At 33.0% G+C, this 24,659-nt stretch overlaps 1 protein-coding gene and 1 pseudogene across 7 annotated transcripts in view; one reads left to right on the top strand and one right to left on the bottom strand.

Annotated features, from left to right (window-relative positions):
• EXOC6B (exocyst complex component 6B) overlaps positions 1-24,659 on the top strand; it is a 514,225-nt gene that overhangs the window by 312,274 nt on the left and 177,292 nt on the right. The gene's annotated exons all lie outside the window — the stretch shown is intronic.
• Positions 18,664-18,782, bottom strand: LOC118606228 (annotated as a pseudogene).

Raw genomic sequence — 24,659 nt, 5'->3', positions numbered from 1 at the left:
TATACCCTCTATAGTATATGACCTCTGCCGTTCAGGTCCTCTGGTAAACTTGCCAGGCTGTGTCTGATTTCATGGAGGTCGACTTAAGTGCTACTAGTCCAAAAGCTTAGGAGGCACTCTGCGAAAGAAAAGCACATAATTTTGTGCTTTGTGATTTTGTCTAAATACCAGCGTTTAGCTTGTTTTTCCTCTTTCCTTCAGATCTTTCTGCAGTCCATTTTACTCTTTCCACATTAACAGTTTATGCGAATATTGGGGAGTCTACCAGAACTTTCTGGTGTGCTGATTGTGTCTGTTATTTTTTTCCAAAGGATAGACTGACTTTCAAATTGTTATGGGAAAAAATGATTTAAGCCTGGCTGCTATGAGTGTTGTTACTGACTCCTACTATTGATTTGCTGCTTTTATTATTTAGAGTAAAATTTGAATACATAGTCAGCCCTCTGTTTCCTCTTCTAGAAATGGGAAAGCCAAATGCTGGAAAAGTGGTTGGATGGAAGGTAGATTAGATATATTTTGAATGGATTTAACAAGTAGAAGTTAGAGTAAATTAATTAGAGCATGTACAAATTAATTCATGGTCAGTGATAGAACAGAGAGTGGGTAATTTTGCAGGAGATATTATGAAGGCAGTCCTCGTGTATGACATTATTGAGATTCTCATGCTTCTACCTCTATGTGCTGGAATCACATAGGAGGAATAATTCGGTGTATAATCTGACACCATGTCTATATAATGTTTAAAGGTCATTCAACCAGTAACTGTAAAAGCTTTTATAAATTAAACCAATAGTGAAGATGATGTTAGATCAAGTCCTAAATTGGGAGTAATTTTTACCTTATGTTTATTGTATTACTCTTATTCAGTTATTAAATACTTATGTTTCGTCCAAAATAGTTACACAACCTCATTGGGAGAGATTGCTTCTAAAACTCTGTTATAACTCAATCCTCCAATAACTGCAATGGAAATAAAAGAATAATGCTGTAAGACAAATTGGAAAGTGAAATAAGGAACAGAAACACCAAAGGTAAAGGATTTTGAACATAATTTATAGTTTACTGCTCTGGTGTAAGACTTCCAAAACATTTATAATATGAGCTGAGGTATATTTTCCTTATGGACTTAAGTATAAGTGAAACAATAAACTTGCAATTATGTGCTTTTCTTACTATAGTTTCTGGCACTATAGAATCTCATATGACTCTTTTTAAATTATGAATGTATAAAAGAATGTTGATCACACTCCATCTCTCCTGGAAGTCGCCCTTAGCCATCTTCCCAGATACAACTGTGACAATTACTATCCTCTTCAAAACTGGGCAGTTTATTCTTCGGTGAACTGATTCATGGTTAGTCTTCTGTCCAGATGTTCTAAGACAGCATTGCACTCACTGTTTATAAAGGACGTAGATGTGAGCAGTGTAGGTTTGAATATATTACTGATTGAACCAGATGCTTCAAACCAAAGGAATTGTTTTTATAACACAACATATAGTCACTTTTACTAATTTTTATATTCTACTTTCATGTTAAATATAGCCCATTATTTTAGTTGTCTAAGTGGTATATTTGATTTAACATTTACTTCATTTATTCTCTGTTCTTACAATAAAATTCTTTTGTTGATTACAAGGCAATAATAAAAGACATCTAAACTTTCTTCCCTCAGCTTATTGTTTTATGTATACCTCAGATGAGAGTGCATGAAATAAACCATTATTCAAAATATATTATTTGCCTCAGTGTAAGCTATGAACCTATATCATCATAAGTTGATTTTGCAAACAATTGCCTAATCACATAATTTGAATACCGATTACTTAAATTAATAAAGAAAGAGGTGTATGCTTTTGTAGCTAAAAACAGACAGGTATAAACTATGTTTTTCAAAAAGATGAGGATTAAAAAAATTATACAAGTTCCACATACTGTATAATCTCGTAGAAGAGAAAGGTAAAAACCTTAATTGTGCTGGACATTGAAAATACAACAAAGTAGTAACAGTCTACACAAGTGTGGCGGCCTTTGTCTTTTTATATTTCTGGAGTATCTAGCCTGATGCCTAATATATTTCATTTCACATAGATTAGGAAAATGAATTTCAAAGACCTTAAGTGACTTATCCAAGCTTATTGCAAGTACTTAATGGGAAAACAAAAGATAAAATAAAACCCAGATCTCCTGGTTCCTAGTTTAGTTCTTTTTTTAGATAATACAGTGCTTCTAAGATTCCTTTCACTTTAATATGTGTGTGTATCACACATATGCACGTGTATGTACACATATACACACAGATAATATACATGTAATATGTCTGTATATATGCGTATGTATATGTGTATATGTATATATTCATATAGATAGACAGAGTCTAAGAGAAGGGAGAATAACTGGTGTGGTGATTCCTATGCCAGAAAACACTCACTGTGATCTTGGAATTTTTAACTTCAAAACCTTTTTACTTCTGTTTCCTCATTTAAAAATAGATGCTATGTTCAGCAGTCATTCAGCTGTGTTTTCGAACTCCTACTATGTAAAAGGCTCCAAACATTATTTTAATAACGATAAGCCGATCTAAGATATGGTTAGTGTCCTAAGAATGATATTTAAAAAGCACAGTGGAAGTTCAAGGGGAAATTCTGAGAGAGAGAGAGTTCGGAAATAGTTTTATAAAGAAAATACCATGTGTAGTGGGTTTCGAAGAAAATTTTAGGAAGTTCTTTTAAGACAAAAGTAACCCTATAAAGAAAGCAATAATGGCTGAAAGCTTAGGGTGCGTATGGACAGTAATGAAAATTTCGATATTTCCTGAGCTGAGTATATATAAAGAAGAATAGCAGGGAAAAATAAATTGGAAAAAGTGATGTTTGGGCCCTATGTGGAAGACCCCTGCAAGCAGTTTAGGGAAAATAGATAATCACTGATTGTTTTTGTACAAGAGAGTGTTAAAATCATAATTTTGTTTCTGGAAAATTAATTTGACAGCAGGAAATTGGATTGGAGATGGAACACATTATGGATAGGAAAGCTAGTTAGCAGTTAGTTGCAGAAGTTCCTTCCAGTACACCTAGTTCAAGTTAAAGAATGTTTCAATTGATGAGAAAATAAGTAAGAGACGTTATGGAAGTAGAGTCAATACAAGTGGATAATGCATGGATGAGTAGTGAAAGGAGAGAGTAGTAGATGATTGAAAGCTTTGAGCCAGGAGTTTGGGGGATGAAAGTATCAATAAAATAGATAAACTGTAAAGAAGAGCAGTTTTAGGAAAAGGTGATAAATTTATATTTTAACATGACTGTGAGGTCGTTTAATGTTTACCTATTCTTAGGATTGCAGTGTTGTGTCCATGACATTATGTAAAATATTCGAAATAGACCTAAATAGTTTGTTTTACTGATATGATTCTATACCTTCCAACTTTATTCTTTTATAGAAAGGTTATAGAGAGGTTATTGCCCTGTGCTTAATGAGAACATATTTCTGATGCTGAAATTTCTCAAATTTGTTAACTGTGGCATGCACGTAGGTTCTGTATTTTATATATTATTTATGGTAGGTGTTGTAACAAGAACTTCTACTTTGTCATTATGATTCTTTTTGTTTCCCCACTGAAAGAGACACAATAGGATCCTAGATCAGAATAGCATGTATGGCTGTCATTTTTATTTTAGAAAAATACATGTCTTACATGCAGCCAAATGTAGAAACAAAAAGAGTTAAGTTAAATGTTTTAAGTTATAGATTTATAATAATTTTTATACTACATCTGGGAAATAAGCTGTTTCGGGTTCTTCTCCCAAAATAGATTTTATTTATTTAGCAAGAACTTATATACCAACAGTATACAACAACCGTTCTAACTTAGTTTACAAATATTAATTGTTTAAGAACCCTGTGAGATTGATATTTTATTCGTTTTGTAAATGAGGATACTCGAGCACAGAGAACTTCAGTTGCCCAAGGGCACACAGCTAATAAGTGGCAGAAGTAGGATTTTGCTGCCTCTATTTCCCGAATAAAGGCATCATTAACCTTTTACAGAATCAGCCTGGTGTTTCTTAATAGCCAGTGTTTTTCTAGACAACATAGTGGAAGTTAAATAAAATTAGGCTTTAGAAAACATTTCAAAAGAAAATTCTGGCTCATTGTCTCAGTATTTGTATGTCTTGCTTCATACTTTTATGTAGCAAGAGTCTAAACTGGGATCTGAAGTGTTGAGGAAAAGATAATGCATTAGATGTGAGTGGAAAGTGATTTCTAAGAGTAAGAAAACGCATACACACTGGTCTGTTAAGTGAATTTCTTCATAAAGATTGATAACTACGGGCCCAGGTTTCAGAATCACCATAGTTTTCTCTCTGGTGTTTTTCCGATCAAGTTTTAATGTATCTTCCTAGTCTAATGCCTTAGATAAATAGGTAATAATGCAATTCTAATTCAATTATGTTACCTTTGCATTGTTTAATCTTTTTTATTATTATGTGCATGACTTTAGACTAACATGAGCTCCTAGAATTTGAGGTTCACTGCTTTCAATTTAGTTCAACAAATATTTATTGAACACCTAACATGTGCTCAGTGTTGTGCTGTGCTGCTTGGTAAGGTTATAAAAAGAAAATCTATTCTCTGAGGAAGAATATAGTATAATGATTTGGAGTATTGCTGAATTCACTACATGGGATATATTTGGAATCCAGCTGTTCTAAAGATTCCCTTTAGGGATAATTCATTACTGAAATAAGCAGATATCAGTAAATAAAGAGATTTACTCCAAGTTTAATTCTTGCTCTCTCTAAAGATGAAAGAACACAACCTGATCCCATTTCTGTTCTTATAGTCACATCAGAAAAGAGCAAATCTTTAATTCAGTGTCCAACATGAGTTGGGGTAACATGTAGAAACATTTAAATGAATAAGCTAGTTGTCAAAATAATTGTTTAGAAATCATTATCAATTCTGGAAAAGTATGTGCAAAGTCAGAGTTTGTATACTAGGTAAGAGTGCTGTAATGACTCTAAAATGATGCTGTCATTTTCTTAGTCCTCTAGGAAATCTAATCAGGGAGGCCAAATTTTTTGATCTCTTGGTTCCTATTATAATTTATGCTAATAATAGCACACAACACCTGAGAAGACAGATTTTAGTATCCCCATTTTACAGTGGGGCAACTTAGGACCTTCTAGTTAAGTACCCTGTCTGTGTTTCCACAGCCGTGAATTGTTGGGGCCAAAAATCAGTCTCAAATCCCTGGTTATAAAGTTCTCTTTAGTGCACAATGTGTTCTATTTGCAACTGTCAGGATTGGCAGTTTGGGTGCTCAATTTCTTTGAATAGTTGACCTGGAAGAGAGAAATTCAGGATTTCTCCTGCCTTTTTATTTCCCTTTGATTAAGATTATTCATTTCTTTCAATGGACATGGATGCTAATGAAATGATATCTTATGTGAGCTATAAAGTTAAATTTTCTTTTTGGTTTGACTTTTCAGATACTAAGGAGTTTTTATAGGTTCTATTTTTCTATTTACATCTCTTTTTCTCAGACTATCATAGTTTTCAAGACTTGTAGGGAATAGCATCAGTTTCATCCATATACTTGGAAGCAAAGACCAACTTTATAGATGAGCAGAAGATGTTGGTTACATCAGCAGTCTATTTTCACTTTCTTATAAAACTCTGCAGGTAATAAGATGAAGAAATGTAATCTTAGTTATGTTCTGTGTCTTTATGTGTGTGTGTGTGTGTGTGTGTGTGTGTAGGTGTGTGGTTTTTAAAGCAATCACATCAAAACGTACTTCCAAATAAATTGTATGCTTCAAAATGGTCTCCTTGGAAAGCCATACAATTTTTCCAAAAAGTATATTTAGAGCCATTTTGTGGATCATGTTGTTTTGCAGTTATTATTTATTTTCCCAAAGAGTGTCATTTACTTTGTTTCTTTATCCAAGAAATATTTGTTAAATGCCTATGGAATGCAAAAGAAACCATGCTTACGCAATCTCCCATCTTAGTCTTGGCTCTAAAGCAAGGATTCTCAACCATGCACTATTGACACTTTGGGCTGGATAAGTCTTTGTAGTGGGGTCTGTGCATTGTAGGATGTTTAAAAGCATCCCAGACCCCTACCCATTAGATGCCAATAGTCCCCAACTGGCTCCCTCCCTCCACCAAAATTGTCACATCTAAAAATACTTCTAGACATTGCCAAATGTTTCCTAGAAAGCAAAATTATTCCCAGTTTAGAATCACTACTCTAATGTCTAAATTAAAAAAAATTTTAAGATTTTTCAGACAGTGAATAATTGCTACCCCTGAAGATAATTAAAGTACTGGTCATGAAAACTGTTCTAAAAGAGGAGTTTTAAGAATGTTCAGAGGGTTATTAGCACTATTGTAAAACCTGCTATGGTTATCTGAAATGTTTATTAAAAATATTAAGCCTCAATATGCTTATTATTACTTGTCCTTGGTGCTTTTTTCCATTTCTCCTCATATGACTTGTTTGCTTTTAAATCAGAGTTGTTTAATCATCTAAAATAATTTTCGACTTAAAAATGTTCAGTTATCTTCAAGCATCTTCAATAGGAATGACCTTAGCCCCATTCCATTTATTGCAAAGACTGTTTTCTAGATATTAATAAAATTTGAACAAAACCAAAGTAGGAGGTCAAAGGCTGATACATATGTCCCCAATTTGAAGGAGGTTCTAGGTTTTGCAAACTAAGTGAGAAAGATCAGGAAGACCTTGTCAGTAACTTGGAAATAGGAGCACTAGGAATATGAGTGACAAATACATTCAGGCTAATTTTTATACTTCATAATATAGAATGGCAATGGAGGTGAGGCTAATAGAGGGTCATGTTATACTACCTTTATTTTTCTCAACCTGATTTCCTATTGTGAAAAATCCTTCCACTGAAAAATTCTTCCATTTGTACATCTGGCCCTGACGTGAATAATGGCTAAATTCTATAAGAGAACTACCCTCATGGAACCTGACTGACTCAGGACAAAAGCGTCATCCAATTTGATGGGAAAATGTTTAGAGACAATATATTTGGGTTTAGATGATCTCAGCTAGTTTTACTGTTCTCCACCAACCACTCCCCCTTTACTAGAGCATCTGAAGGAACAGAGTTTATATCCAATCAATTTCTAGATTTCCAGCTCAGATTATGAAGTATGTTTTAAAAAGTGACGGATAAGGAGAAGAATCAAATCATAGTAAGTATCATAGAGAACCAAATGGCCCTTCTTCTTATCTAAATGACAAGTACAACTTAGAACCTGTATAATGAGTACTATGAAAAATAAATAAATGGAAACATAAAAGCCAGATGAGGAATATGTATTGATAGAAGAATTACTCCAGGAAACTGAAGACCACTTTAAGAAAAAATAATTCTCAACACTTTCAAGGAGATAAAAGTGACCATAGACATTATGATAAGAGATCAAAGAAGAGATTCAAGAGATTAAGATATAGATAAAAGGACACTAAAGTAAGATCTGGCAGAAGGGGATGAATAAAACTATCAAGATAATTAAAACCACATTAGATACAGGAAGATACAGAGTGAATGATGCAGCAGATGGACTTAATGACTTAGAGAAAATGATTGAGAAAAATCACACGAAATACATTGAGAAAGATTAAAAACTGTTAGGGGACATTTATTGATACAAAAATGGAGAAAATAATTCCTGAAATAAAAAAGCTCAATCTACAGATTGAAAGAGTTACTAAATACGAGGAAGGAGTAATACAGGTGACTTTTAAGGTTTAAAAAAATTACATAAGAATTACTAGACTAAGAAAAAAGTAACTTACAAAGTTTACAATTATTAAGTTGGCCTCATATTTTTTTCTCAGACCCCAGATGATACTGCAGTAATGTCTATAGAATGTTGAAGGGGGGTGGGGGTGAGGGGTGGGGACAGTGACTTAATTTAAAAAGCAAGAAATTATAGCCTTAATGAACTCTTCTTAAAAATTTACTTAGATGATGAATCAGAAGAAATCTATAAATGTAAAATTACCATATAGAAAGATTGGTGAGGGACTTAAATGCAGAATCAAGCAGACTTGAAAAAAAAAGGATATAATGTTCAAATTCTTATAGAAGATATGTAATTAAAAAAATGATTTGATGATAGTTAACTGGGATAAAAGATTCAGAAAGAGCCGGAAAAATGAAGTCTTTTTTGAGTGAGGTTAGGAGAGAAGTAAGTCTATTAATATGCTAATTGCTTTGTCTTTCCTAGAGGAGTTTATTTTTGAAGTATATAAATGGAAAATGTGGCTTCAGTGTACTAGTGCATTTCATCAGTTGTAAAGAATATTTCTTTTCACAACAACATTTCCGGAATTGAAATATGTTTTCTAATCAGTAGTAACTTATAATTGGCACCATATTTTCTTTCATTATCATTTTAAAATAGCAATGCATCTTATAGTTAATGACATTTTAAAGTGCATTAAATATGGATTTTAAACATATAAAGTCATCACTACCAGAACTAAAACTGACAATTTTATGTATTTTTAAAATTAATGATTGAAGGGAAAAAAGGCTGAAAAAACTTAATAAAATACAGGCCATAAAGTAAAAGATTGAAAACAAAAAAAATCTGGGAAAGGAGATAATAGTCAAGAGCTCATACTTTGGAGGCATAATGATAATAAAAGCAAAAACTTCTCACGTAGCCTGTGAGTTAAAATTAGAATCATACTTCATGGAAATTTATAACCTGCATAATTCCAGTTTTAATCTAGTAAGAATGAAAAATAATTAAATAAGTTAAAAAATCAACACAAGGAAAGAAAGAGGAACTAATTAATAATGATAAAACCATTAATGACTTAAATATCAATTGCATTGATTTAAGAGCTTTTCCTTTGATAATGTAAAAGTCAAAAGTTGGGGATATCAAAAAAGTCAAAAGATATAAAATTAAGAATAAGAAATGAGATGAGTTAAGATACAGAGAAAATTCCAATAACAACAAAAAGACAAATGGTCCAGTCAAAGATGGGCAGAGGACCTGAACAGACACTTCTCCCTAGAGGACATACAAATAAATGTTCAACAAATATTTGAAAAGATGCTCAACATTGCTAGCTGTTAGAGAAATACAAATCAAAACCACCATGAGATACCATCTCACACCTGTTAGAATAGCTATAATCAACAGGACAAGCAATAACAAATGCTGGAGAGGATGTGGAGAAATAGGAACCCTCAAACACTGCTGGTGGGACTACAAATTGGTATGGCCACTATGGAAAATAGTATGGAAGATCCTCAAAAAACTAAGAATTGATCTACCATATTATCCAGCAATCCCTCTACTAGGTATTTACCCCAAAGACTTAAAAACTCATATCCAAAAAGGTATTTGCACACCGATGTTCATAGCAGCATAATTCATGGTGGTCAGGACATGGAAGCAACCTACTATAGATGATTGGCTAAAGAAGCTGTAGTACATATATACAATGGAATATTACTCTACCATAAGAAGAGATGAAATACAGCCATTTGTGACAACATGGATGGACCTTGAGATAATTATGCATGCTAAGAGAAATAAGCCAGACGGCAAAAGTTAAAAATCACATCATATCACTTACATGTGGGGTATAAACCTAAAAGCAACAAAAGAACATGACAAACAAACAGAGACTCATGGACATGGACAATAGACTAGTGGTTACCAGGGAACTATACAGTAGTGGTTACTAGTGGGGTGAGAGAAAAAGGGGTAGGTAGATGAGGTAAAGTGGATCAAATATAGGGGGGTAGTAGGAGGGTGAAGTGGTAAAGGAGATCAAATATATGGTAGCTGAAGGAAACTGGACTTTGGGTGGTGAACACACAATAGAATATACAGATGTCAAATGATAAATGTACACCTGAAAATTATATGATTGTATTAACCAATGTTACCCCATTACTTAATTAAAAAAAAAAGATACAGAGATAATTTAGTGCTATAACTTTGCACAAATCTATGCTGCAAATTTGAAAATTTGGATGAAATAGATTTTCTAGAAAATTTTAGCAGATTGAAAAAGAGATAGAAAATCTAAACAAAAGGAAAAAATATACAGGAAGGAATAAAACTGTCAAAGAGTTTATCTGCCCCTACCTCTTGATTAAAGCACCTTCTTAGATGGCTTGGTGGGTGAATTATGCTTAATTATTGTTACTGAACCCGAATATTTGAGTCTGTCTGCCTGTGTGCACTGGTGGAAAGAAAGGCGTTAGCAAGGGTTGGATTTTCAGGATAGAAAGGAAGTAAGTTATTATAAAATTGGCCAGTCTGGAGTTTGGGCCAGCTCATTAGCTAAAAGATGGGACTCCCCAATGGTGTGAAGATTGCAGATTATGTAGGACAAAAATCACAAGACACATGTATTAGGGCTTCAGGGTCATGTTAGGAGCAGATTTGTTGGAGGTGAGGTAATAAATCATTTCTTCATGTCTTAAGGACCACTCTGAGGTCTGCTCTGGTTTCCTTGTCTGGTCATGGAAAAGTAGCCAGGGAAGGGATAAGCCTATTGGTGTAGCTGGAAAAGAAAGAAATATAATTTCTAGAGCTAGGATTCAAAGCTAAATTTAATCAAAGTCATAAATTCCCTTGGTTTCACTGTCAAGGAACAGGAATAAACTGTCCCTGATCACAGAGATAGAAGGCATAATTAACAATTACATTCATTGAGATGATATAATATTCATACAAAACCTGACATCAAGATGTAAAAAAGATTGTGCAAGTCAGTCTTGCACGATATTAATGAAAATTGTCTTTAAAAATTTAACAAGTGCAATACAGCAGTGTATTAAAAGAACATATGCCATGACCAAATGAGACTCATTCTAGGAATGCAGGGTTAGATCAATAAAATTCTCAGATTATATTGTAAAAAAAAAAAAAAAAAGAAAAAAAAGGCTGTTGGATACCTAAAAAGCATTTGATATAATTGAATATTCATTCCTATATAAAATTCTTATTCATGAGTAGATAAACAATTCCTTAAAATAAGTGTGTGTGTGTGTGTGTGTGTGTGTGTGTGTGTGTGTGTGTGTAAAATAAGACAAAGGTTGTTCCCTAGCACCACTATTTAATTTGTTTTTCCTGTAAAAGTGCTGGCTAAAGCAATTATGTAAGAGCAACAAATTATAGATATTGAGAAAAGAAGAGATGAAATTATTACTACTTTTCATTTATGTGGTCTAATATCTGGAATTTGATGAGACAATAATTGAGTAAAAAGAATTTTTAATAATTTAATAAATACATTAATTTGTAGTTTTCTTATACATAAACCAAAACCCATAAAATGTTTTGGATATAAAGATTGCATTCATAACAGCAACTAAAAGAGTAGAACATTTAGTAATAAACATGAAATATGTAAATACTATATTAAGGAATTTTTAAAGCTATTGAGTATTATAAAATAATATTTTCATATGTGGTGAGAAACTGTTTGTAAAAATGTCAATTATCCTTTAATCCAATGCAGCCCAATAAAAATTCCTGTGGGATTTGCATTGGAACTTATGTAAAATTTACCTGAAGAAAGAATGTGAGACAAGGAATGATGAGTAAAATTCTAAGAAAACTGGAGAGAACATGCTTTCCTCAAATTTGGAAGGTTAGACTCATGCAAACATTTGGCACTTGCAAGGATATGAATATGTCGTTCCATGGAGTAGTGTAGGTAATCCAGAAATACAGCAGTCTATTTGGGAATTTAATATATGATAAAGATATTTTTAATCATTGGGGGAAAAGAGTGTATTATGGAATAAGTATTGTAACAACAGAGTTAATTTGGAGAGAGAAGTAGATTCATTTTGCTGCCCTGACATCAAAGATTTAAATATATATTTAAAAAGTCATAGTAGTACTGGAATATAATGAAGTGGAGATTTCCTCAGCTCGGTAGAAAATTTAGGGGCTGTAAATGAAAAGTCTTTTAAATTTTATTATGAAAACTCTTAATATTTCTCTGTCAAAAGTCTAATAGGGACAGATAAGGCTAATTTCTTTTTTTATTATTAAAAATTTTTGGGGTGACATCGATCAACAAAATATAAAGTTTCAAGTGTACAGTTTAACAATATGTCATATATATATTGCATTGTACGTTCACCACCCAGACTTAGATTTCCTTCTGTCACCAAATATTTGATACCTTTTACCCTATCTACCTCGCCCCTCTCCTCTTCCTCTGATAACCACTGATTTACTGGCCATGTCCATCAGTCTCTGTTTGTTTGTCGTGTTTGTTTGTTGATATTGGATTTATATCCCACATATGAGTAATACATGTGGTTTTCCACTTTTTCTGTCTGGCTTATTTCCTTAGCGTGATTATCTCAAGGTCCATCCATGTCGTTGCAAATGGCAGTATTTCATCTTTTCTTATAGCTGAGTAATATTCCATTGTATATATGTGCCACAGCTTCTTTATCTACTATTCTACTCTAGGATACTTTTGTTGCTTCCATGCCCTGACCACTGTGAATAATGCTGCCGTGAACATCGGGGTGCATATATCTTTGCAAATAAATGTTTTCAGGTTTTTGGGGTAAATGCCTAGAAGAGAGATTGCTAGATCACATGGTAATTCAATTCTTAGTTTTTTTTGAGGAACCTCCATACTGTTTTCCATAGTGATTGTATCAATTTGCAGTCCTACCAGCGGTGTATCCTCTCCAACACTTGTTATTACTTGTCCTGTTGGGCTAATTTCTTAATAAGTAAGATACTCATATATTAGCTAAATTATTATTAATAAAAAATGTATAAAATCTGAACAGGCTAGGCATACATTCAAATATTCTTTAACCCTCTAGTCTCAGAGCAGATATATTTTTAAAGTGGAAATGAATTGATTATAATTCAAGGAAACAAGAAAAAATGTCATTGGCATACTAGATATTAAGGGAGTTTTGAAATACCAAAAGGAAAATATATAAGATTATTTGGAGAAACAATACTGGAGTAAACCACCTTCTAAGGTCAAGTAGGAAATTGCTCTGGATCCAGTGTACCAGTTAAAGTGGGTACTCAGTAAGTCCTCTCATTTGGATGAAATGGCTCAAGAGGAAAAAAGAAAGTCTAATTAAGAGTATGCCTTTCCAGCAAAAACTTGCTTACCTCAAGGAACTTATAATTAAGTCTAGAGTAAGAGGCATATCTCAGAAAGATTTGTGGGTATGGCTATTGGCATAACAAGATGACTGCAGTTAAACAAAAAACCAACAAATTTTTTTAAAAGAGTTGTACTGCCAAATGAGCTAGTAGGTTCAACTAAAAGAGAACGTGATTATTCATGACTTGTGTGCCTCCTGCCTCTGAATAGGAAGCTGGCTGAAAAAACTGCTCAGCCACCAAGGTAGTGGTTATGGGCATATTTTTCAATACCTTATTTATAGATCCAAGAAGGAGTGAGGAAAATGAATGACTAGTGCCAGGAGGCTCAGAGAACAGTGAACTGGGAAGCTGCTCCAGGAGAGCAGAACCAGGACCCAATTAAAGAATGTTCCCCACTCCCAGAGCAAGCCACCCTCACAACTTCTGCCCAGCCAAGTTTCAAAATTCACATGGATAATTGACTGTTGAGTCTTCCCCAATCTTCCCCTTTTCAAATTGGAGATTTATTCCAGTTGTATTATTCCCATTCTACAATTATATGTGTATGTTTGAGGTGCAGCTAATTTGTCTTTTTAGTTTATTGGTCTCCAGATTAAAAGGTGCCACATCTGGATTTTAGAGTCTGTCACAATCCTGGACTTTGTGAGTCTATGCTGTGATTGGATAGGACTTTGGGATTATCCTCCCTAGGGAGCAGGGTGTGTGTGCTTTGTGTACAGAAGGAAAAAGTAAATATTTGTGACCCGTTGGCAGATTGTGGTATAATTATTTTCCACAAATATTTCCTGCCTCTCCCTGTAAGGGAATTGAAATTCTCTACCCACTGACATCAAATTTGTACATGTGACTTACTGTATCCAATGAAATGTCACCTCCAAGCAGAATCCTTAAGTAACATTATGTTGTTCTGCCATGGATGTCTTTTCTCTTCCATGAAGGTAATATGTCCAAGAAAGGGGTTACTTCTTCAGCATAACTCCAACGTGATATGTAATATGAGTAAAAAATGAATCTTTGTAGCTGTAAGCCATGAAGATTTGGGAATTATTTGTTATTGCAGCATAACCTAATTTGTCTGACAAAGCAATATTACTCAAAGTTTTTGTGTTCATCTCTAGAATCCTCAAGATGGTAAGCCTCCAAAATATCCCAGAAATCACTGTTTCTCCGAACTTTGCTGATGAAGGGTATAGAATAAAATCTGTTATTGCTATTTATCACTTTTCCATATATGCCATATATACAATTGTTTTTTCTCACAGCCCAAGATGTTAATTGATTTTTCATAAACTCATAACGAATAGTCAGAAATTTTACTTTGTGCTACCTATTCCTCATTAGTGGAATGAGGCAGTTTTATTCAATTGGCTTTTATATTGCATGGTAATTCTAGAAGCTGTGGTCTAAATTTGTTTATCATACCTGGACACTTAGAAACAAGGAGTTATGGCATCTGTCTGTGATTGAATACCATCAAAAAATATATATATGGAAAGGCTTTCATACATTTTATTTCATTATTTATTTTTATTTTTAAATTTAAATTAATTAATTAACTAATTAATTTAATGATGATATTGGTTAAAGAAATCCAATAAGTTTACAGTAAGGCATATATATATTTACACTGTGTATTTATCCCCCATAGTTGGATTTATTTCGGTCACCACATATTTGACCCCCTCTGCCCCATTTACCTCCTTCCTTCCCCCCCCTTACCTTCCTAACCACTAGTCTATTTTCCATGTCCATGAGTCTCTGTTTGTCCTGTTTATTTGTTGCTTTTAGGTTTATACCCCACATATAGGTGATATCATGTGATTTTCAACTTTCGTTGTCTGGCTTATTTCTCTTAGCATGATTAGCTCAAGGTCCATCCATGTTGTCGCAAATGGCAGTATTTCATCTCTTCTTATGGCTGAGTAATAGTCCATTGTATATATGTATCACAGCTTCTTTAACCAATCAGCTATCGTAGGACACTTCGGTTGCCTCCATGTCCTTGCTACCGTGAATAACGCTGCTATGAACATCAGTGTGCAAAAATCTTTTCGGATATGAGTTTTCAAGTCTTCGAAGTAAATACCCAGTAGAGGGATTGCTGGATAATATGGTAGATCAATTCTTAGTTTTTTGAGGAACCTCCATACTGTTTTCCATAGTGACTGTACCAATTTGCAGTCCCACCAGCAGTGTATGAGGGTACCTTTTTCTCCGCATCCTCTCCAGCATTTGTTATTACTTGTCCTTGTTGATTATAGCTATTCTAACAGGTGCAAGAAGATGGTACCTCATGGTGGTTTTGATTTGCATTTCTCTAATAGCTAGCAATGTTGAGCATCTTTTCAAATATTTGTTGGCCATTTGGATGTCCTCTAGGGAGAAATGTCTGCTCAGGTCCTCTGCCCATTTTTTGATTGGATCGTTTGTTTTTTGTTATTGAGTTGTAGAGTTCTTTGTGTATTTTGGATTTTAGGCCCTTATTGGAGGTGTTGCTTGCATATATATTTTCCCATTCAGATGGTTGGTTGTCCATTTACCTTGTTGACGGTTTCTTTTGCTAAGCAGAAGCTTTTTAGTTTGATGTAGTCCCATTCATTTATTTTTGCTTTTACTTCTCTTGCCTTTGAGGTCAAATTATAAAATCTTCTTTAAGTTCAAAGTCCTTGAGTTTCGTTTCTATGTTTTCATTTCTATATTTTCTTCTATGCATTTTATTGTTTCAGTTCTTATATTCAGGTCCTTAATCCATTTGAGTTAATTTTGGTGTGTGGTGATAGACAATAATCTAGTTTCATTCTTTTGCACGTGGCTTTCCAGTTTTCCCAGCACAATTTATTGTACGTTTTTGGGTTTTTTTTTAAGAAAATTATTTGCCTATATAAATATGGGTTTACTTCTGGACTCTGCTTCCATACATTTTAAACTACAGCGTCATTTGTTAAGATTTTTCAGGACGCTTTTCAAATATAGGTTTTTGTTTTTTATTTTAATGTGAGAGAACCTTGTCTCCTTCCTCCGCTTTTTTTTTTTTTTTTTCTGGCCATAACCCGTTATTTGGTCTTTAATTAGCGTATTCTTTGGAGGACCCCGGACTCAGCATTTTCCTTTGTATAAGTTTGTTTTTTGATTTGTAAGATTTCAGAACTCCATAGGTAAAAATTTGGTAGATTGGGGCAAAAGGTTCTGTCGGGAAATTTGATTTCTTTAAATTTAGTTCATTTCCTTTCCTGTGCTGAAAATTTGAATGAGTACCTGAGTCTTAAGAATCCCTCAGGGGTGCCATACTAATAGATTATGTTTCATAAAAGAAAGATATAAAAACTCAGCATATTTATATTCTGTACAAAAACATTTTCACCAGTTCAGTGACAGGAGAATACTTATTATCAGGTTAATTCAGTCAAGGCAGTGGTCTTAGTGTCTTAAATAGGCATAGAAAATAAGAACTGTAATGAAAGTTATAATGAAATCTGGTAATTGTCTATTGATCCTCTGCTAACCAAAGCATCTTGAATTGAAGTAAGTATGAGCAGAGCTGGGCAGTTTCACTGACTGGTAAATTTTTATAAGACTTTGAGATTGTATTCTTGGAATTTATCTCAAATCTATCAAACTGACTTGAATTGAACTTTGGTACCCAAGAAGTTGGCACAAATAAACAACTAAGCATGGCTAGTGAGGGTCTTTAATTTCTAAAGTTTAAACGATTGACCCTGATTGCATCTGCATCTGTTCCTTGAAAGGCCGTTCTCCTGGTATATTAATATCTTGCACAGAGGGCCTCTGTCCATTTTATGTGGAAATGGCAGGGTTTTTGTCTTCTTGTTACATTAGCTAACTGGAGTCAAGCTCTCAAATGTGAAAGTAACTTTTTTTTTTTTTTAAATTTTGGATTAGTATTTGTAAAACTGTTTTTTGGACAACTAGTAATTGGACAGTTACATAAACTATTTATAGAGTTGAGAAGAAGCCAACAGTTAGTTTTCAATGTTTTTGGAAAGCATTATGTAGTTGATTCATTGTTTTTTGACATCCTTAGCATTCGTTGTTCTGGGATTTTAGAAAAATAATTTATAGAATGCTCAGCGCAGAGCCTTTGAGTTCTCTTAATGTCAAGGAAAGGACACCAAGAGGTCTCTAAAACTAGCTTACTTGTAAATTAGAGATGACAGAGGTCTGGAACTCTGTTTAGCTTGATGAACTGAAGCTAAAGTATAAAGCATTACATACTTTTTTGTAGATGAATTTGTCATTAATTATCTACCATTTGTAACATGCTTTTTGTTGATTTTTGCAATAGAGATAGAAAACAAGGAATGGTAATATTAAGTAGGTTGTTCAAATTATTTGTGTCTGTAAAACAGATTTGAGAATTTCATTTGACCTAAGTGCAGGTTAAATAAGCAAAACAATAGATCTACTAAAAAGCTAAATTGATCTAAGTTGTGCTATAGAAGAATGTCATCTAACAGTTTTCAAAAATGTGGTCCCTGCAACAACAGCAGTATCAGTATTACCACAGAACTTGTTAATAATGCAAAATCCCAGGCCCCGTACCGGGTGTCCTGAAACTCAGCTTTTGGCTTAGCAATCTGTCTTAGTAAGTCCTCCAGGGAATTCTGATGAATACTAAATTTTAAGAACTACTAATCTAGAAGAAAGTCTACTTCTACTTGATGCTCATTAGAGCATGCCTGGATCAATTATTTTGCTTTAATTTTGTAATCTATAAAAGGTGCTGACCAGCTGTAGTGCTTCTAAAAGAAAGTGTTGTGGTATGGTAGGACTAGAACTAAATCTTAAGGGGATATCTGAAAGAAACTAGGTTTATTCAGCCTAGAAAAAAGATGTCTTAGAGGCTTAACATGTGTAATTGTTGACTTTGTTAGCTAAAGGGCCACCTTAGTTCCAGAAGATAGGACCAAGTAGAAGAAAATCTGGAAAAAGTGTTACATGCCATCTCTGTGATTTAGTGAGCTTCACTTCTCTGTAGGCATTTGTTCTAGCCAGTGTCTTAATGGCAGTGCTACAGTAATCATTCATGTAGTGGGTTGAGTCAGGTGACCACTAAGGTCTGTTTCTAGACTTAGTATGTATCTATGACTTGCAGTAAGTCACCATACTCATCTTCTGGTTGTTAAATAGAGAAATGTTCTCAGATTTAAGTGATGTGTGAACCCCTCTTTCTTGAAAATGTTATGTTTCACCTCTGTTCAATCTTTAGCTAGGGTTAGAATTTAAATTAAATCTTGTTTTCCTTCTCCCTATTGAAGATATTATTTCATTGTCTTCTAGCTTGTTCTTGTTGCTTACAGTCTTATTTATTGTACTTTTGTAGGCAATTCGTCTCTTCTTTCTTGTTACTTGTAAGATTTTTTATCTTTATATATCCCCGATTTATATTCTGGGTAATAGCTCAGATCTGGCTTCTAGTCCAATCTATTGTTTATATAGTCTATTGAATTTATTTTTTATTTTTATTTTAACACTAACAGCACCTGGTCTTCCTAGGTGGTCTCCCGTCCAAGTACCAACCGGGCCTGACCCTGCTTAGTTTCTGAGATCAGATGGGATCGAGCATGTTCACGGCAGCATGGCCATAGACATAATCTGTTGAATTTTAAATTTCATTGACAGTATTTTTCGAGAAGTCCTATTTGGTTCTTTTTCATATTTATCTGTTTCATAATGTTCTGTTATTTTTGTAATGATTTAAGTTTTTATCTTGTTTATCATCTTAAACATGTATTTTATTTTAACTAGGAAAATGTTTTTTATCTCAAATCTGTGTCTATACTTTTTATTCTTTTTGTTTATTATTAGACTCTATCTCATGAAAAATCAGATCTTCACGCAGTATTAAATTTTTGATTGTGAGCTCATCTTCAACAAGAATTGTTTTTTCCATAGGAAATTATATTTCTTAGATTATAAGTGTCCTTATTGAGCTCTTTTGCATTTGTTTTTCCTGGTTGTCTCAGGGGTTTAACTGATCCAGGACCCGTTTTTTTGTTCACATTTTAGCCTAGGATTCCTGTACTACATGGGTATTGTAAATTCTGACAGCACATCAACATTGGGATTTTGATTTCTCATGGGAGACTTTTCCTCCCCCACAACACTATGTGCACGACTAAAACAAAGCTTCCATGTCACTGTAATCTGATCCTTTTTCACTGATCCCTTTTCACTTTAATCTTATCTCTTTTTTGAGAGCTCAGAAGTATGCAGATGCTGTGAATAAATATTCGTGCCCTCCTCAAATCCATATATTGAAATCTAATTTCTAATGTAAAACTATGTGGAGTTTGGGCCTTTGGAAGGTAGTTAGGTCATTAGGTGGAACCCTCATGAATGGGATTGGTGTCCTTTTAAGAAGAGACCTGAGAGCTAGCTTGTTCTCTTCCCCATGTGAGGATACAGCAAAAAGCTGAGGTCTGCAACCGGAAAGACAGCTCTCACCAGAACCCAATCATGCTGGCATAAACTTCTGATGTTTATAAACTACCCATTCTATGGTACTTTGTTGTAGCATCCTGAGCTGACAAATACAGCAGGAGTCGAGTTTATATACCCACTCCTTTTGTAAAACCTGAGACCTATCTCTGTGTATATATTAACATCTAATATGTAGCTGTTAGATAATTCTGACCTCATGTCCTTCTGAGATCTCAGCAAAATGAGCTCAGGAGCATACTTCTTTGGCTTTGAGTTTCCTTTTCATTTCTAGTACCTAGAGATTTTCTTTTCTTTCAAGCTCAGTTTTGTAACTAAAAAATACTTTCATATTTCAGTCATAATTTCTGTGGTTATGTCAGCCTAATCTGCCATATTACCAGAACTAAAATTTTTTTGTCTCTTAAATTTCCCCTATTTATTATTTTGGTACTGTGCGTGTAAACAAAAATTAGATATAAGTACTATATATAGAAATATATATATATTTCTTATACCACTAAAATTCTAAAATAAATTTCTAACAATGTAAAAATTTACAATGATTAATTTTTTGTAAAATTTACAATTTTTTTGTAAAATTTACAAATTGTTTGCAAAATTTATAAATTTACAGTGAATAAAATTAACAACCTTAACTTAATAAGATTAATGTTATTTTGCTAAAGCTAAATTGCTAAATCCAACATCAATAACACTATCAATGCAGAATTTTCAAAGCTCACATGTCATGTATGATTTTTCAAAGTTTCTACCACTTCGTTTAGTTAACTTCTTTTTTACATTGTGGTAAATTACTTTGACTTTCACTTTATACAAATGCATAAAGATTTACATTTAGCCTTTTGCTCATGGCAAAAATGTGTCCTTACTTGATACCATCTTAATTGTAAACACAAGTGCAATTTCAAACACTAAAATCATGTAATGGTTTTTAGTTATGAAAATAAGCATTTAGGTAAAACAGACCACAATTAATTTATGTTTTTAGATAATCACAAAAATGAAAACACAATTTTAAAAAACCGTCCCATCAAGAACTATGGAACCTGTGTCTGGAAACCAGTTTGGGAAACCCTGATCTGTGACATGTTTGTGTCATGGCTGCTTGAGTTAAGAAGAGTAGTTTCTAAGCATGATGTCAACAAAATGATGAGGTAGATAGCTCCAGATTGTCAATCCTCTACAAAAACATTGACCAAATGAATGCCAAATTAAGAAAAACACAATCTAAAAACAGTAAAAATCTGTGCGGTGTTTTTACTTGCCCCTGCCTCATACCACCACCAGAACATTAGCAGTCTCACTAATATTTTGTGTAGAATCTTGTTTCTGTAATTCATGTGAGAGGTTAACCTATGTTTCTTTCCCATAATGTCCTTATCAGATTTTGCTTTTGAGTTATTCTGCCTCATAGAATAAATTGGAAAATGTTTTATTTTTTAGAATTATTTGTATAAGGTTGGTGTCATTTGTTTCTTAAATGTTGGAAGATTCAGTGAAGCCATCTGGGCCTTTGCTTTTGGAGAAAGTTGCTTTTGAGGGAAGGTTTTTAATTACAGCATTAATGCATTTTATACTTTAGGGGGTGTTCAGATTTTCTTCTCGTGTCACTTTTGGTAAGTTGTGTTATTTGTCCATTTCATCTACTTTGTTATTTTTATTGGCATGTATTTTTTAATAATACACTCTTTTTAATGTCGATATTTATAGTGATGTCCAGATTTCCAATCTTCCTGATATTATTTATACTTTCCTTCCTTTAAAAAAAATTTAACATTATTTATTAGTTGTTTATAACTTAGTTTATGCTTTCAAAAACCAACTTGTGGTTTTGTCAGTTTTCTTGTATATTTTTCCATTTCATTGATTTTTGCTCTTATGTCATTATTTTCTATATATATTCTGAAATGCAATTTTCCTTTTTTCCCTAGCTCTTTGAGATGGATACTTAGATAATTGACTTTCAGCCTTTTCGCTTTTAAATATATATGTTTATGACTATAAACAATTATGCATTACATTTTTATCCTGATTCAGCTCAAAGTTTTTTAAGTTTACATTGTTATTTATTTCTTGACCAATAGATTAATCAGAAGTACGTTGCTTGATTTTCAAAATAAAAATTTTTGTTGTTGGGGAGGGTTTTCTGGTGTCTTTTTTCAAAATTCATTTCTTGCATAATTTCACTGTGACCAGAGACCAAAATCTGCATTGAATTTAACACTATGAAATATGTAGGGATTTACTGTAGGACTTTTTAATTATATGAGCACTTTAAAAACATGCATATTCAGTGGTTGTTAGGTACTGCATTATTTTATATATATCAGTTAGGTTGCTTTTTCATTGTGACATTAAATATTTAATATGCTTCTGATTATTTGGATTAGTCTATTTCTTTTATTTTGTTATTTTTAATATTAATTTTTATTTTTATTTTATTTTTAGTTTCAAGTATATAGTACATTGGTTAGACATTTATATAGTTTATGTAACGATCTTTTTGAAGCTTGTCGAGTATATACAAATCTGGATTTATTCTATCTTTTCATTGTAATAATCCTTGTATCACTAAGGATATTTTTAAACCTTAAAAATCTTTTTCTTATGTTTGCTAAGACACGCAGACTTCCTTTTGACTTTTAAATTGTTTGCCTTTTCCCATCTCTGTATCCTTCTTTGATGGTGCATCTCTTTAAAGTACATAACATAATTATGTATTTTTAAAAACTAGTTTGAAAGATTTCCCTTTTACTATTTATATACCTAATGCAATTACTGTGGCGTTCTGTTTAAATCTACTATCTTACTTTTTACCTTCTATTTATTCCATCTGTTTATTTGTTTCTTCATTCTTTTTGTTTTCTTTTGATTTAATCGATTATTTCTTATTTCATTGTCCTGTATTAGCTGGTCATGTTTGTTTCTTATTTTTAGTTGTTCTTCAAGAGATCAAAGTATGTATTTTAAAATTGTTCATATGTACCACAAAGGAGTATATATATATTTTGTACTTTGTACCTTCGCTTGTTCCTTAATAGTGCAATTTGAATTACGGACTTGGTGAATCTTATCCTGATTTTCTGCTCCCTCTGTGAGACCGCTTAAACTCTGCTTAGCTTTCTTACCTCTTAGCTGGCACTTCCTGATTACCGTTTCTGTTTCATGCCTCTCATACAGCTTAGGATTCAGTTAAGGCAAACAGTATAAAGAATGTCAGTCTCACTTCTCTGCAAAATACTTTATTTACTCTAGCATCATTTAATGTCCTAATTTGACTGCCTTTTTCTTGGAAGGGAGGGTTGGTACCTGGGGATGAGAGTTCTGAACTCCATTATTCTTTGACTTCACATCATTGAGAGGTACCTATTTTCTTCTCAGCTTCCATGTCCATGTTGGGACTAAGCAGATTCTCCAAGAGAAGGAAACATTGGAGATATTCCAGGTCACCTCAATGTTTAGCTTCTCCCTTTTGTTTCTTTAAATCCTTGTGTCCTTGATTGCTCTTTGATGCTTTCAAACAGCTGTTTTTGTTTTGTTTTGTTTTCTGTTATTTTACCAAGTTTTATAGGGGATCTTGCGGGAGGATTTGTTTTACATAAGCTGCATTGTCACTGGCAGATGTGGAATGTTCTTTCAGTCTCTTTTTATTTGTAGGTGCTCTATCTTTTTAAAAAATGCTTTGCCTGCAATTTGTTAAAGAAACTGTTATTTGTTTTATAGGATTTCCCATGGTACATTCCTGTAATGTTACTTAACATGTTCCTGTATTACCTTTAAACAGGTGGTTAGTAGTTGTAAATTCTGACAAATATAGTTTATATAGATAATTGCATGTATTTCTAATAGCAGTGAATTGGGAAACTTATAATATCTGATTTACCCTATTTTTGTGATGCTAAAATCAAATCTCAGGTTCAACTTTAATTTGTGTTTGTGTCAAATGGTATATGTATGTTTTTCACTTTTTAAGAAACTCACAGATGGTTTTTTGAAATTAGCTATACAAGTTTATATTCCCACAACCAATTCTCTGTCTGAGAATTGCAGTTGCTCAAAATTCTTGTTAATGTTTGGCATTGTAAGTTTTTTTTGGTTAATTTTAGTCATTCTAATGAGTATGCGCTGGCATTTCCTTTAGGGTTATGTTCATCATTTCTTCAGAACCTAATGATACTGAGAGTTACATGCTCATTGGCTGTTCATATATCTTCTTTTGTCAAGTGCCTGTTTAAATCTTTTCCCCATATATTCAATTGGGTTATTTTTCTTATTATTAAGTTTTATATTATATAATGTATTCTGTGTATGTGTGTGTGTGTGAGTGCGCGCGTGTGCACACATGCACGCCCGCGTATGCTGAGTCCTTGCCTTTTCACTGCGTTTTATCTAAGAAATTATCTACTCCAAGTTTTAGAATTTTTCTCCTATGTTTTATATTTAGAATTAGATTTATAATTAACATTTTTTCTTTGTTTAGCTGTTTTACCTATTTACATATTTTCTTTTGTATAACAGAATGACAGAACAGTTAAGGTTATGTTTAGTGATACGGATATCCACTTGTTTGAACACTAATGTGAGAGGTCCTTCAGGATTTTATTGGTCATTATCCCATTTACTGATAAGAAGATGTATTTTCTGATTATAATGTACAAAGTTAAAAATGTATCTTTTAAATTCATATCATTGCATTATTTTATCCTCACTTACCATAATTTTTTCTGCTTGATGTGTCAAAGTCTCAGTGTATTCTATTAAGATCTTTTACGATTATTTTGTTCTGTTTTTCGGTATTTCCTTTTCTGTAATTTCTTCTTTTATATATTTTGATATAATATTATATGTTGTATTAAAGCTCGTGGCAGCCAGATCTTTATTTAAAACGTTGACAGGAAATGGCTCTATTTAATAATTTTTTTTCTTGAATTTGAACTTATCTGTTAATTAATATGTTTTACCTTTTCTTTTATATTTGTTTTTTCTTGTTATGGTTTTGCCTATTATTTATTAGTCAGTTTCA

The sequence above is a fragment of the Rousettus aegyptiacus genome, unplaced genomic scaffold, assembly GCF_014176215.1.
Source record: "Rousettus aegyptiacus isolate mRouAeg1 unplaced genomic scaffold, mRouAeg1.p scaffold_m13_p_7, whole genome shotgun sequence".
NCBI classification, from domain to species: domain Eukaryota; kingdom Metazoa; phylum Chordata; class Mammalia; order Chiroptera; family Pteropodidae; genus Rousettus; species Rousettus aegyptiacus.
Note: the sequence above shows the minus strand (reverse complement) of the source record. Positions and strands in the feature narration are given on the sequence as shown.